Source organism: Andrena cerasifolii, chromosome 2 (genome assembly GCF_050908995.1).
Source record: "Andrena cerasifolii isolate SP2316 chromosome 2, iyAndCera1_principal, whole genome shotgun sequence".
Taxonomy (NCBI): domain Eukaryota; kingdom Metazoa; phylum Arthropoda; class Insecta; order Hymenoptera; family Andrenidae; genus Andrena; species Andrena cerasifolii.
Window position 1 is genome coordinate 20,327,856 of NC_135119.1, and position 14,304 is coordinate 20,342,159.

General features: G+C 41.7%; 1 protein-coding gene across 2 annotated transcripts in view; it reads right to left on the bottom strand.

Moving 5' to 3' along the window:
- LOC143378608 (organic cation transporter protein) overlaps positions 1–10,093 on the bottom strand; it is a 34,010-nt gene extending 23,917 nt beyond the window's left edge. For both annotated transcript variants that reach the window (XM_076830447.1, XM_076830446.1), the window contains exon 1: positions 9,477–10,093. The gene's annotated coding sequence lies outside the window, so the exon portion shown is untranslated. The remainder of the gene's footprint in view (positions 1–9,476) is intronic.
- Positions 10,094–14,304: the final 4,211 nt, after the last annotated feature.

A 14,304-nucleotide genomic window follows, 5' to 3' on the forward strand; every position in this document is an offset into this window, starting at 1 on the left:
ATACTCAAAAAAAAAATTCGTCGCGGCTAATAAATTAGCCCCCTCGAACCATTCAATTACATATTTTTTTAAATTTTTTATCTCCAATACTTTAGGAGATATCCAGCTGTCCAGTCTTCCCGCGAACACCCTGTATATAAATTGACTTTATAACATCTCGAGAAAGTTCGGTTAAAATTTCACAGTTTTAAATATACATACAATAAATACGTACAATAAAAATGATTTTTTAAAACCTCAAACCAGCAAATACCCCTTAATCCCGCAAACGAACGTGACCGCCGACGATGGGAGCCACAGATCGGCCCGCGACGACGTTATTCCCGCCTCGTAGGAGAGCCATGAATCACCGCGCAAGCGTACTCGAACGTTAAGGATCGCCAAGGTGCAGAGTGAACGATTATGCATTCGAAGGTTCGCGTGTCCCTCTTCGATTGCGATCCCAGCGTGGCCGAGAACCGCGGTCGAGACAATGCCTCGCGCGTTGGAAGGACAGAACCACGATGCTGTCGACCCGCCCGCGGCCAGGGGGAGAGGAAAAGCAGGTGGGAAAAAAGCGGGCGAAACTCGGCTGGCGAGCAAAGGAAATCGCGCGCGTTTCAATACCTGCGCCGCGCAACTGCTTCCAGAGCAGAGCCGCGCCGCTCGCTATTATCGCCGGTAATTACCGTTATATCGCGCACCAAGGATACTAATTATGATTAGGCTGGAGCCAGTCGAGGATCCGAAGCGGCGTCGACCGTGCAACGCCAGCCGCCAATTTGTCATTTTTTATAGACGCTGCGTAATGTCGATTCTGAGCGCAAAACAGCCGAGGAAAGCAGAGAAACGAGCCTTGCCCGCGGATCCGCGGTGGCACTACGGGAGAGGAAAATGTGAAAAAGGGGAGTTTAATCCGTGGTTCGGTTACGTTTTGCGGCGCGCATAATTGGCGCGAAGCAGTACGATCTGATCTCGACATATTAACGAACGGGGTTTAGGTTCTTTTTATTTTTTTTTTGGCGAAAAGGTCATCCGGGAAAGTTGACAACTTTCTGCTTGGTTGACTATTTTTTTCGGAGCGGGTGGAGGGCGTATGTTTCGCGTGGAAATTGCTGAAGAACGACATATGTGTAGGAAGAGGAGGGATTTGTGTGTGGATCCGATTTTATGTCTGCAAGGGAGGGAGAAATAATTAATTATCTCAAGGGACATTAGACGCTATTCCAGCTAATAATAGTAGATATATTATATATCGACGTAGCTCGTTCCAATTTGTTTATGAAAAACAGCACGTTTGTCTTCGTCGTCACGAAAACTATCGCGTTTCGGTTTTCGCTGCGAAAACTAGCACGTTTGAACGGTTTGCCACCAAAAGCAGCATGTTCCGTTTGAAAAGCAGCAGATTTGGATGCTTGGCTACGAAACATCGAGTGTCAGCTTAAATACCGAAGCGAATTTTAATTCAGTACAATCTACATAATTTATTAAGCATTAAAATACTGTACTTAAATTATGTAGATTAAAATTTCCATATGTGTTACCTTCTGGAGATTAGATGGAGTTATTATTTGTTAAACAATATTTTCAAAAGTTGAATTCTTCGATGCAAAATGCACTTGCACCATTTAAACTGACCACGCGCCGAAACGCGATACTAAATAGTTTCTGCAGTACAATCCAAAACGTGCTATTCTTCCTGGCGAAACAGGATAATGTGTTAGTTTTCGCCGCAAAGTAGGAAATGTTATTCTCCGTAGCGAAGCAATCAAATAGGTATGTTAGTTTTCGTGGGGGAAGACTAAACGTGCTAATATTCCTCAGAAACGATGGAATGCGCTTCCTTACGTGGCAAACTGAAACGCGCTGTTTTTCGCAGGAAAAATGAAACGTGCTGGGTACTTTTCGTCACGCGCGTCGATATGAAATGAAAGACTTTTTATTGAAATGTACTAAAATACTTGTGGCTTGAAGATTTCCTCTAAAATCTGATTTGAATCTGAATGTTAATAAATTCTCCCAAGAATGTACTGTTTGGACAATCATATTCTCACTGGGCGAAACAACAGCTCTCTAGAATTACAAAATGCTTTTGATAGGCTAGTTATGCCGGAGGAATGTGTCAAAGAACTTGATGCCATCATAGATAATACAGCGAGCAACGTGGGTAATTAAACGCCCTCTACTTGTTGCCTCTATCTTTTTTTCCCTGAACATCGTGGAAATATACTTTACAAACACGTGGTGATTCATTGCGAATGCAAAGGTCGATGCGTACTACTTAACTGCAACAAAAGCATGCACGTCCAAACACTTAAGCAAATTAGATACTTACCTACATTAATTTAAACTAAGCCGCAACTTTTGGAGCAGCTACACAGCTGGTGTAAGATATCAATTTCATATGTTCGAAAGAATTTCATACTCCTAATGCAAAACGTAGCTGTCGGTTCTTATTGCTGACTTACATAATAGCACGTTTATCAACAATAAATTAACTGAAAAAATAGCAATGAACGCCACGTGGCGTTACGAATCGTCACGTGACTCCACATGAATGTAGTCATAGCTTGTATAAGAATATTACATCTGGAATTACAACTTGATACCCTTATCAAATAGACAAATAGCCGATAATAGTAGTCTCAGGATTGCAAACATTAATTAAGAATAAATAAATTGCCCCGGTAAAAACTTGCGACAGTGTATACGAACACTAAAATAGCAACCTTGAGTAGACATTTAATTTTCTATTTTTACCAGCTGGAAATACTAAATACTGAGCTGTCTGTCGAGGGAAAAAAAATAATTATAAAAAGTGGAGACTCATTAACGTTCGAGAGATTATGGACATTATTGCACCTCTTTACGGTCGATATCAGAAATTCAGCCTTTTATCGTTCGAGCAATAAAACGCACTGCACTTTCGTTTATCTCAATCCTTAATAGATTCACTACAAAGAAGTAAAACCGCGATTAAGCTACGCAATTAATCCACTTGCTCGCTTACCTACCTCCGTAAGCCTACTCCTCTCATAAACCCATCAAGATAAGGCGAGAACTTCACCGGACGTCTCCATTGAAACACTCCAGGAGCTGTGCGATCCTCGAAATTCCCAATTCACCCGGAGAAACGAAATACATAAATGTCACTGCTCCGCGTGCCTTGTCAATACCTGCTTACCTATATCTCACGATTAGCAAGGCGATCTAAGAATATTTCCCCAGTTTAAACAGCCTTCTTAGAAGTTCAAGAGCAAAAGCCGCGCATTAAAAAATAAAGAAATAGTTCACGGTAAGATATACGAACACCCAACTAAGACTCTCTGGGATCAACTTGACAGAAAACGTGAAGAGAATGGAACTCGATACTCAAGAATAGCAGATTAGGATAGTCGAAGTATAGTAGTATCAAATACCAGACGAACGTTCCGTGTAAACTTATTAACAGGAGATTTCTAAGGAAGGTGAAAAACGCTTTTGGAATTTTATAACTGCCCCATTAATGCAAAGGAAATTGAAACGCACCTTTCGCAAAGTTTGACTTCCCTGAAAATTATAAAGTATTTTATTTAAGACTTATTTCCTGTAAATTAACTTTACAAAAACCCCTCCACGAAAAATAGATATCAACATTAAAAATATCATTCTAACTCTAATCAACTTTCTTCCTCTAAGATTTGAGAAGGGGAAAAAATTCAGGCACTTTGCCGGACGAGTTGAAGGGTTGCGCCAGCATTCGCGGCGCGAGAAAGTATTCTCCGCGGGTTGATAAAATAATTGTCCGCAAAAGAGTCTAATAGCAAGTCTCAGACAAAACAAACACTCGCGGGAATCATCCACTGATAATGGGAGCCGACTCGCCGCTTGTCTGGATTATGGCCTCTAATCGAAACGGTCTTCGTACTTTAATCGCCACACGCCACGCATCCATCAAGTTCGCGTAGCCTGTTCGCGCCGGATACGAATTACGTATACACACGTGAATATTTATGGAGGAAGGGGAACCGATAGTATCGAAATCTTTAACCCCTTGTTTTCCATCCAGTTCCTATAATTCTGAGACCTCCTCAAATCTGTCCCTCGCAAGCGAGGAACAGTTTATTTCGCGCGACCCTGCTTTGGTTCCCGAGGCTACGGAGTTTTGTGTCGAGGACGAGTCGGCTTTGTTGCAGTTCTTGCAATAAGGGAAGAACCTGTGATAAATAGAGATTGTTTGGGGATAGAAATGTTGTCTAGTGCTGGTCCATGTTTCGCGTTAGTTGCGAACTAATTCAGGCTTGCTGGTGTAAGTAGAATAAAGTCGTAGAGCCGCAAAACGATAGCAAATTTTGCAGGAGAATGATAATAGCTTCTGGTTGCGGTACGTTATCGATAAACGCGATGTCGTGATACACCTTGTGCTAGTTTGCATATTTGAATGGCGCACGAGCATTTAGAGATAGGCAGCATCGTTTCGTGCAATTTCGATGTCTGCTGTTCCAAATGATTACAAATTACACGTCTGATTGATTCTGCGAGATAAATTGTATACTAACGTTGGATTAATGTTCTTGCTGATTGGATTTTGAATTGTTCAATCTTTTCCTTCCTTGAAGCTACTGCTTTCCTTTCACTTCTATTAATTTGCTAGTCTGAAACTTAAGGGGAATTTTAATGGATTTTAAAATGCTGAGTTATACTTGATTCTAATGAATTTTCATTAGAAAGGGGACCTTCGACCTGTTGATTAATGTTTATCGGTTCTGTTAAATTTTTATTGCGCAGAGAAGCTTGAAACATATTGGAATAATACACGTTTATTTATTTGTTACGGGTAATACCTCTTTGGTATGTTATAATGATGTAGCAACGTAAAAGTACAGAAATAGCAAAGGAAACAACAAAAAGCGATGAAATAACAATATTGCAACTGAAGGGGAGGTTCCGGTCTAAAAGTCGATTTTTTTTATTTCATTTTTCGAATGTTCAAACTTTTGGGAATGCGTTTTTAAAAGGATTTGTTGAAAATCGTAAAATTCGAGAAGTTACAGGCATTTGAGTAGCGGCAAATGCATGGATAACATTATTTTTCACGTTTTTCTGAAAAGTTGTCAACTACTGATACATGGTCAACTACTGGTACCTTTACCCTAGTTATGTTACGGAAGCCACTGATTGTCGAGTGCCTCTACACATTCTAATTTTTGTGTAGATAAATTTTAACAATTTTTCTCATTGAGCAGAACACGTTGGTGTAAAAAACACAATTATAAACAATTTTGCGGCAAGATTTCTTTTATAAAGCTCCACCTATGTAAATATGTAAATTTACCCCTGAAAGCGGAGCCCATTGTAATATCAGAAATAAAAGGAAATAAATATATTATCTACTTTTCAAAATCACGGAATATAGTAAATTCTTAGAAGCACCCTAAAAATGTAACACTGTCAGAAAATAGGTGAATGCCGTGGCTTTGCGTTAAGCGAAACGACTAATTTAACTTTTTCAACGCGACTATTTTGAATTTGTTCATTTAACAAGTGCCTTTCTATTCAGTTTCTTCTATGAAGCATCCTATAGCCATCATGTGTCGTATTTGCAACGCGATGAATGTAACCACGTGTAAGTCGTTAGCGTGAGACATTGATAAAAGCAAAAGTGCCGACAACACGTTGTAAAGTACCTACGCCGGCCGCCGGGTTCAATTGATTCCAGCAAGAATGGAGCACTTTTGACGTATGCTATCAGTGCCTCGATTTCTATTACTCCAATTAGAATATTCTGTAATATATTAAGAAAGTCCATAAAAAGTTTGCCGATGTAAAGAATTTCAGCTATTTTATTCCCACTCCATTTTACCACAAACAATTCCCAATTATATTCTATCACTTCACTTGTCATTATATTCCTCTCCGGACATTCTATCTTTTAAACTTGGAAAATATTCATCATCCCTAAAAGACTTCGAATTTTAGAAACATTAATAACATACTCTCGTTGCTTCCTAATTTTTAGCAACACAAATTATTCCTTCCACAAAGAGAATTTTACGAAAGCAGCCACTTTCTTTCCAAAATGCCTACACCCTTTTTCTATTTCACATCTTCACTGCAGAAAATTTGCTAAAAACATTATTATATTAAATGCACATTATTTCTGTCATTTCTCACATCGCAGTCGTCCTCCTGAACTACTAAATCACATTTTACCTACTTCGAGCTACCCATTAAGAAGATATTAAAGTCAAATTAAAAAGCACATCACATTCCTAACAATAATATCGCCATTATCGACCCATCGCGTTTCCACGTTACTTCGATAAAATTCCAACCTGGTGATTAATCAAATATTATTTTACGCAAATTCGACAATCTTTATCGCTTTGGCCCTGTCGTTTTTATCCGAGCTTAAACTGGATTCAGATAAGATTTGCAATAACAGCGGAATATTTTTTTTGCGTAACTTATTACCCCCCGACAGGCATTTATTGCGCAACTCAGAAAGCTGCGAAGGAGCACTTTCTTCCGAGCGAAAGAATCTCAAGAAAAAGGTTCGATGAAAATCGAGGAAGGAGGAAGCTACTCTTCTCGAGAAAGTCCACGCGGCATTGAACTTCGTCCGCGGTTGAATTTGGCCACAGTCGCTGCAGTCGGATCAACTGCGCATATTTTTTGGCCCGTTCTTCTGTTAACGCACCGGAACGCCTTTCTGGCTAAAAAAAATCACCCGAACAACCAGCTTCTGAACTGCGCAGGCTGCATTGTCGCATTCGAGGAGAAATTCTTATGAAACCGTCACCAGACCCGATCGATAACAAGTTAATTCCCGACTATTATTTTAATTACAGTCGGATAATAGGCACGTTAGAACGAGGTATGAAAATTGAGAGAAAGCGTGGAAAATTGCAGGAAAACGAACAGCGGCTCGATATTGAGATACCGTGCGTTCTAAATGCAGAAAGGAACGAAACACAGGCCAGAGATTTGCTGCTCTTTGCCGATTGATTGAGCGCGTTGATTGATTTAAAATCGAGGCCACTTCGAGTCGAGATTTAATTAACATTTACAATGGTAACAGAATTTTCTTTCACCACTTATGGAATTCCTTTTAAAAAATTAGATGCCTATTTTCTTTTTCTCTCGCGTTGCTGTCTTAATCCCGCGGATGCCGAAGACTAATAAATCCCTGAATCTCTAGGGAGGAACGTCTCCCGCGGGAGAAAGAAATCGTGAAACTTGGGCCGCGTGGAAAATTGGCAAGACAGTCGTTGATTCGCGCGCAATGTGCACAGAAACCAAGGTTTCTGTTCCAACACACGACGAACGCGTGTCAGGATGAGTGGGCGTCGAAATACCTTTCAAACCGGCACGTGTGTGGAATGATTCATGCAATAGTTCCCCGACGATTTCGGGTATACAGACAGGCATTTTACGGGATGTTAAGCGTTACGCTCGCTGTCGTCGGAGACGCGGCTCTCGAATGCAACAGAAATGCTTTTGTGCAGCAAACACCGGGGGTGCAAAAGAAAGCTCGAAGGGGTAAATAAATCATCGAAGTGTGTATGCAGTTGTACTCAACGCAAAAGCATTAAAATTTCCAAGAAAGAATCAAACCAATTTTAAATTTGAAGGGGAGAAAGATGCTTTTGCAAAATGAATTCTGGGGAAGCGTAAGAAGGGAAACAAATGATCGAAGCCTGCGTGCAATTGTACTTAACGAAAAATTGTAATACGATCAAAGAATACTTTTAAATGTAGGAATATTTCAAAGAAGAAATTAGGACTGAGAGACGCTTCTCCAAGATCTTTCCCTCCTCTTTCAATTTAGTCCACTTTAAGGGCACGATTTTAACAATGGATTGTCGGAGCAATTAAGAAGACAGCGTGTCAAATATTTTCCAACGAGATCCCTATTCGCACTGAACCTTGCCTTAATCTTTGAGTGATCTTGGTACTGGGGTTGGTGGATCATTCCAGTGATAACGTTGAGCCACGAACAAATAGGTAATGAAACGAGAAAATTAGGACGAGAATTTGGATTAACGGCAGCGTTCAAAGAAACATTTACACCGCGGCTTATAATTATCAAAGCATAATTTTAGTGGGAATATCTGCCGACGATTCACTGCTTCGTAACACTTCGATACCTATTATGCAAATCGAATTTTTGTACTTTTTAAAAACCGAAACTTCTTTACTAATTATTGCAACAAAACACCCACGCAACGAGTGGAAATCTCAAACAATAGCACTGCTATCGTGCACTTAATGCACTTTGCAACAGCTTTATTTTCTTCGTTTCCAGTTCTCTGAGAAATATCATGCAAATGGCTAAATTACTGCGTACAAATGCGAAGAGGATGCTGCGATGCAATTAACGCGGCATTTTGCAATGAATTAGTATTTTTAATGCGAACAACAGGTCTCTGATCTTAACACTGTTGCTCAACGTAATCCAACACACGTTTCTCGTCCGCGTGTAAGACATAACGACATAAATGTCAGATAAGGGATAACGTTACGCTGATCTCGTTATCTTTCCAGCCCGCAACATTCAGCAGGCATTAAATGGATTTCGAACGAGTAATTAATGATTGCCTAATAGGTTGAAATTCGTGTTTGATAACAGCTGACCCTTTTCCCCGGGGTGCAATCTCCGACGAAACGGGAACTTATTCTTGGACAAAACATTACGAATGTCACTATCTTATTGCGAGAAGAATGCGAGAAAGTAAGCGAGACCGAAGCACGTATTTCGAAAATAGATGGATGTGCCTCGTGTCGGACTGGTGGCAACCACGAGCAAGCAATTTATTTAAATGTATCTGAGTAACGTTAGACATGGATTCTAAACAATTTGTGTTCCGTTAATTTAAAATATAACGAGTCATATTTTTGCTCTGCTGAGTGGAAGTCAAAATTGTGTTTGTGATGGAGGCTTTAATAAAGAAACATTTCTACTGTTTTTCTCTCTACTTTATCCAAGCCTTCAGGGGTTGAGAGTGGTGGAAAACCCTTTGTCAGGCACGACAAATTATTTATTTCTCGAAAAAGTTAGGACTGCACCACATAACACAAACCCTCAGTCTTATTTTAGATTCCCTCCGTCGCGAAGGGACTCCATCAAAACGGAAAGAAGACAAAACACAGATTCAGACCTGCAGCTCTGCGTAGCAAATTAAAAACAATCGACAGAGGGATCTAACAAAATGCAGTAGAACGCTAGAAAAAGTAGCCTAAATCTGCACCTTCCAAAGTAAAGCGTCGCACGTCGAGATTTGGCCCCCAAAGTTCCACGAAACTAAAAGCGTCCAACCTCGTAATAACACCTACCCCCCCGAGTGGTAATTTCCCGCAATTCTTAGCACTGTTTTATTTCAACACACGACAAACTATCTACACTGTCAAGATTCTGTAATTCGCTTCCCATTTCGCTTTTCTTCGGCACACTTCATAATTAATACAGCTATTTAAAAGAACCCACCCCATTGATGATACGAATACAAAACCCTTACCTTTCCTCCACACCGCGCCAAGTCAGGTGTCCCCGCGACTTTCCCGCGTTCACGCGCGACTCCTCCGATCCACTGTCCCGTCGCACCCCGTGCTATCGATCTAGTTCGATGTTGAAAACAACGTGGCTCGCGGTGCACCTCCACCCCAGAGCTCCAAAAGCCCAGCGAACTGCTGCGAGCCCTCTCCCCCTTGTTCTCCCAGAAGCGTCAACCCCTCGAGTGCTCCAGCAGCCCAGCAAAGTTGCGCGAAGGGTTGGAACGAAGCCTATCCGAGCCGACAGCCAATCCCCCAGGATCGGTGTTGGGAAACAGGCTTTGCTAGCGCAGGTGGACGATCGCCTTCGGGGAAAGGACAGGGAGGAATTCTATAGCAGGTGGGATCGGCCGAGGGCGGTCAGTGGGTGGCTGTGCAGCGGACCTGTGTAGCTATCGACGGATCGTTTCCCGAATCGAAGGAGACTATGCCTGCGAGACCTCTAAGAATGGAGTGCTACCGTGTCGGCCATGCGTCGTGCGCGAGCTACGGCGATCGACTGAAATGCGATGAAAAGCGTGTTGCTCGCGCGTGTTGCTCGTGTGGAACTGACTGGCCAGCTCGCCGCGGCTCCTCGACTTCGTGGCCCGACTGCACAGACGTGTATGCACATACGTGCAGCCCCCGCGACGCGTCCGCTGCTGGCGTTCCTCTCGTTCCTGGCCGGAGGACCAGGGACGAGGCGGCAGGTGGCGATGGTCATTCCGCGCGACCTGTTACACATTTTTAATCGAACTAGACTCCGTAAAGCTGCACCGGGGGCTGCTGGCCCCCGAAGAGGCTACGGATTTAGCCTGGCCTGCCGGAGGCTTTTTGCCGCCGCGGAGTTACCGACCCCATAGACGGTCGGCTACCTCGATGGTGAATCGCGGATTCTTTTCCTCGGCGACGAGCGCGGGCCGCTAGGTGTGTCCCGGGACTGGCCACCGCGGGGTAGTTAGCTCGGAGAAACGACCATATTCGCGGGTATTTTATTTTGGCTGATTGGCGGTTGTTGGGTGCAGAGGATGCGGCGCCTGGAACCTGATACGTGACGGGTAGATGAATGGCTCCGCGGAGTTGGAAGTCACGGAAAAGTGAGGGGAAGCCTCTCCGCAGGTTTCGGGCTCTTCTTTTTAAGGCTCCGCGGGGGGAAAAGAGTTTTCTCTCAAGGTCGCTGGCTTCAGGGTGTTCAAGTTCGCCAGGTATGCGAGGTGAATGGACCCATTATTGGACGTGTAAGGGTGTAATCAGGTGGATGTGGGTATTTCTGATTGATGCTGCTCGGGGAATTGTCAAGGACGGTGGCGTTCTTTGTTTTTACACGCACCTGACTTTTCAACGTGGCGGAAAGTTTTTTTGTAGGACGATGCAGTGGGATGTGCACTTACCCAGTCTTTGGTCCCCTTTCGCGAAGCCACCGTGATTATTAGCGTTTATCTTTGCGCCTTTCATTAATTAATATTTTGATTGCAGCTTTCCTGTTAATCGTATAATTGCGTTTGTTAGTAAATAAATTTATAGCGTATAGATTAAATTATACATTACGTTTATCGTGTTTATGTTAAGTTGTCGAAGAAAAGGGACTTTTTTCTTCAATTTTCGTGATAAATCTGATTTTTATTTTCACGAGTGAGAGACATTTTCGTTGGTATTTTGTTAGATAAAAATGGAACAAGTTCAATGAATCCGTATAAAGTGGGTGTGAATCAATTCAATAGGGCCATCCAATTTGTATTTTTCAATCCAACAGAATACTAACAAAAACTTTACAATATCTGTCTAAAAAAAAACTTTATTTCTACTAATCAAATCAGAACTAGTATAAAAGTTGTTGCCCGCATTTTTGCAGTTTGAAAATATTCACAGAATCGAAAGTCCCAATATTTCTAAAGAACTGGGAAAACCGTGTCTAACCAACGTCTAAAAATTCTGGAACTAGTAAACATTTATATTTTTTTCATCTTACATTTACCTCGCGCGACTCGCGTTCTCCCACTTTTTCCTGCCCTTTTGTTCTCCTTTCGCTTCCTACTTAGGTTCCTGAGATAGTAAAAGACAACAAATGTAAGACACACAAAAATAGAAAATAAAAAGCGATGTAACAAAAGAAAGATGCGAGTAATCTTCGTATTCTCCAAATTTTGTGGACTCACGTTGTTTTGCCAAATGCGTATCAATTGCATATCGAGACTTCGGTTAAATTGCATTATTTTTTTGAACATACAAATTTGATCTCACGCAATCCTTCTGACGAATACACGAATCCCTACGTTCCGCAGACGAATGAATGCCGAAGCTGAAATTTTTTGAAATCGCGACACGTGGCGTTTTCACTTGCAACCGCGGATGTAGTTTCTGAACTGCAGATTAACCAAACCATTGAGAAACGCCACAAAGGGGTATCCACACCTCCTCGGGCTATCGTTAGGGTCGCGGGAAGTTATAGATATCCGCCGAATAGTCGCTACAAACACGAAAATGTATGCATTAACGTCCATCGCGCCAGCGTTTGAAGCACGAGCATTATTGCGATGCAGATGTGCCTCCATTAACCCCAATTAAGTCGACACTCCTAAAACTACGTATACACGTGCGCGAAGAACAAGAGTGCAAAACGTTTGGAATAATTTCCTCGTGCACCGCCGCGCAAGTGGCTTGATTGTTACAAGTTCGCTCGCTACGTTGCATTAATCGAAGAAACGAGTCGATTAGCAGTTCCACTCTATGTAATTTATCGATGGGATCGTGGATGCGGGCGATGATAACAGATTGAACAACTACCTACGTTGCATTCATAAATCCCGCCGCCTTTCCTATTTACGAGCCGCTGTTGCATCCATCCTCGCCATTACTCTATTGCGTCTAATGGATTTCAAACGTAATGATTCCCTCGACCACGACGCGGTCGTAGACAGTTGATAAAAAATACACGTTTCCAGCTTTTTCAGTAGATCTTACGCGAGGGTAGCGATGGCACCAAAAACACGTAGGTACAATGCCTGACGCCGGAGTTGGGCGTTAATTAACAAGGGGAGGACATCAGGTGGTAGACACCGATTTTGATGAGCCTTGGCACGATGGATCTATGTCGAAAATAAGTAAATAGGTGTCCGAGCGTTTCAGCCAATAGGCCTTAATTATAGAGATATTTACATAGAAATTATTAAAAATTTAGGGTTTTAGTGGGTAAAAATCCCGCACTACCCTGGCACCCGCGGGGAGTTCCCTTCTGGAGACGTCGGGATGCCTTTTGAAGATGTCTCCACGTTAAAAAAAATTTTATAATTTTTTTTTATAAATTTTTTTTTTAACTTGGGGAAATCTTCAAAAGGCACCCCGACTCCTTCTGAGGGGAAACCCCCCGGGGGCGCCAGGGTAGTGTGGGATTTTTACCCATTAAAACCCCACGGCCACTATGAAATTTTTAATAATTTTTAATAATTTTTAATATTTCTGTAAATATAAACTTGTTCTTTGGCATGAAGTTTATTAACACCGTAAGCTTTAAAAAACATGTTTGTTTAGTAAAAAATATGCATTATATATGACGCTACAGGTGGATCATTAAATAGGCTTTTTAAAAAAAGTTTCCAATGGATTCAAAACAAATTCGAGCATCTTCACAAAATGTGTAATTTCGGACCGGTCCTAAATTAAAGTTAATGAATAGTCTTATTCTTCATGAAAAGTAACTAAATTTGAACCCCATTGAGACCCCATTGATGAGGTTTTACCATCCCCCAAACCCCAAAAGATGAGGTCCTAGTTTATTTTCATAAAGAATAAGAGTTTCCATTAACTTCAATTTAAGTCTGGTCCGAAACTACACATTTTGCGAAGATGCTCGAATTTGTTTTGAATCGATTGGAACCTCCGTTTTTGAATTTTCACCGCAAAACAAAACAAACTTTTTTTAAAAAGCCACTTTAATGATCCATTCTGTAGCGTCCTATATTATGCATATTTCTAACTAAACAAACAAATTTTATTAAAGCTTATGATGTTAATAAACTTCATGCCAAAGCACAAGTCTCAGTTTCAATTTGTTTCTTTGTAATTAATTCTAACAGAAATGCTTCATTTCAGACAGGAACGACTGCCTACTTAATACCCTTAAAGCCAGACCTTAACACAAATCACAGGAAGAAAGTATATCTGAAATAGGTATGCTACGAAATGGAAACGAAGGTCGTTAAATTATTTATTAATAGGGCTTCGTACCGTGTTGCATCCAACAAACCCTAAGTAGTAAAAAACTCGCTTCGCTTTAAACCACAGATGTTCGATTATCCAAACTTATTGCCCCCGACTAATTCGGATAACCGAGTTCCCGTCGTATTTGTACAGAATTCGCAGAAGAGCACACTCCGCCACAGCAACCACATCCCAACATTTTCTTCTGACTCTCAAGCAGCGATGAGCAAAAAATTATTTGCGATAAAAATTTCGTACAAAAATTTTCATTCCAAATAATTGCTTGCCCATCGCTGCTCTCAAGCGCATCGTGAACGCGAAAAAGCGTTCTAGGGTCAATTTGTTTCAATCATCCCGGGCCACGTAATTTCTCTACGTCAAGGACGGAAATTCGTGTGACCATCTGAATCATCGTGACGAAAGTTTAATGGGCCCCGTAAGTTTTGAAATCCTCCTGGCCGGCGTGTAGGACGCCGGTTAATGGAATAACGCTCGAATTGCCACTGTTTAAACGACGCTGTAATCTCCGTGAAATTGTTTAGACCGAATCGACGCTCGCTCTCCTTTCCTGAACATTCGTTAGACAGCAAAGAAGTACGCCCGTTAAGTTCTACGAAG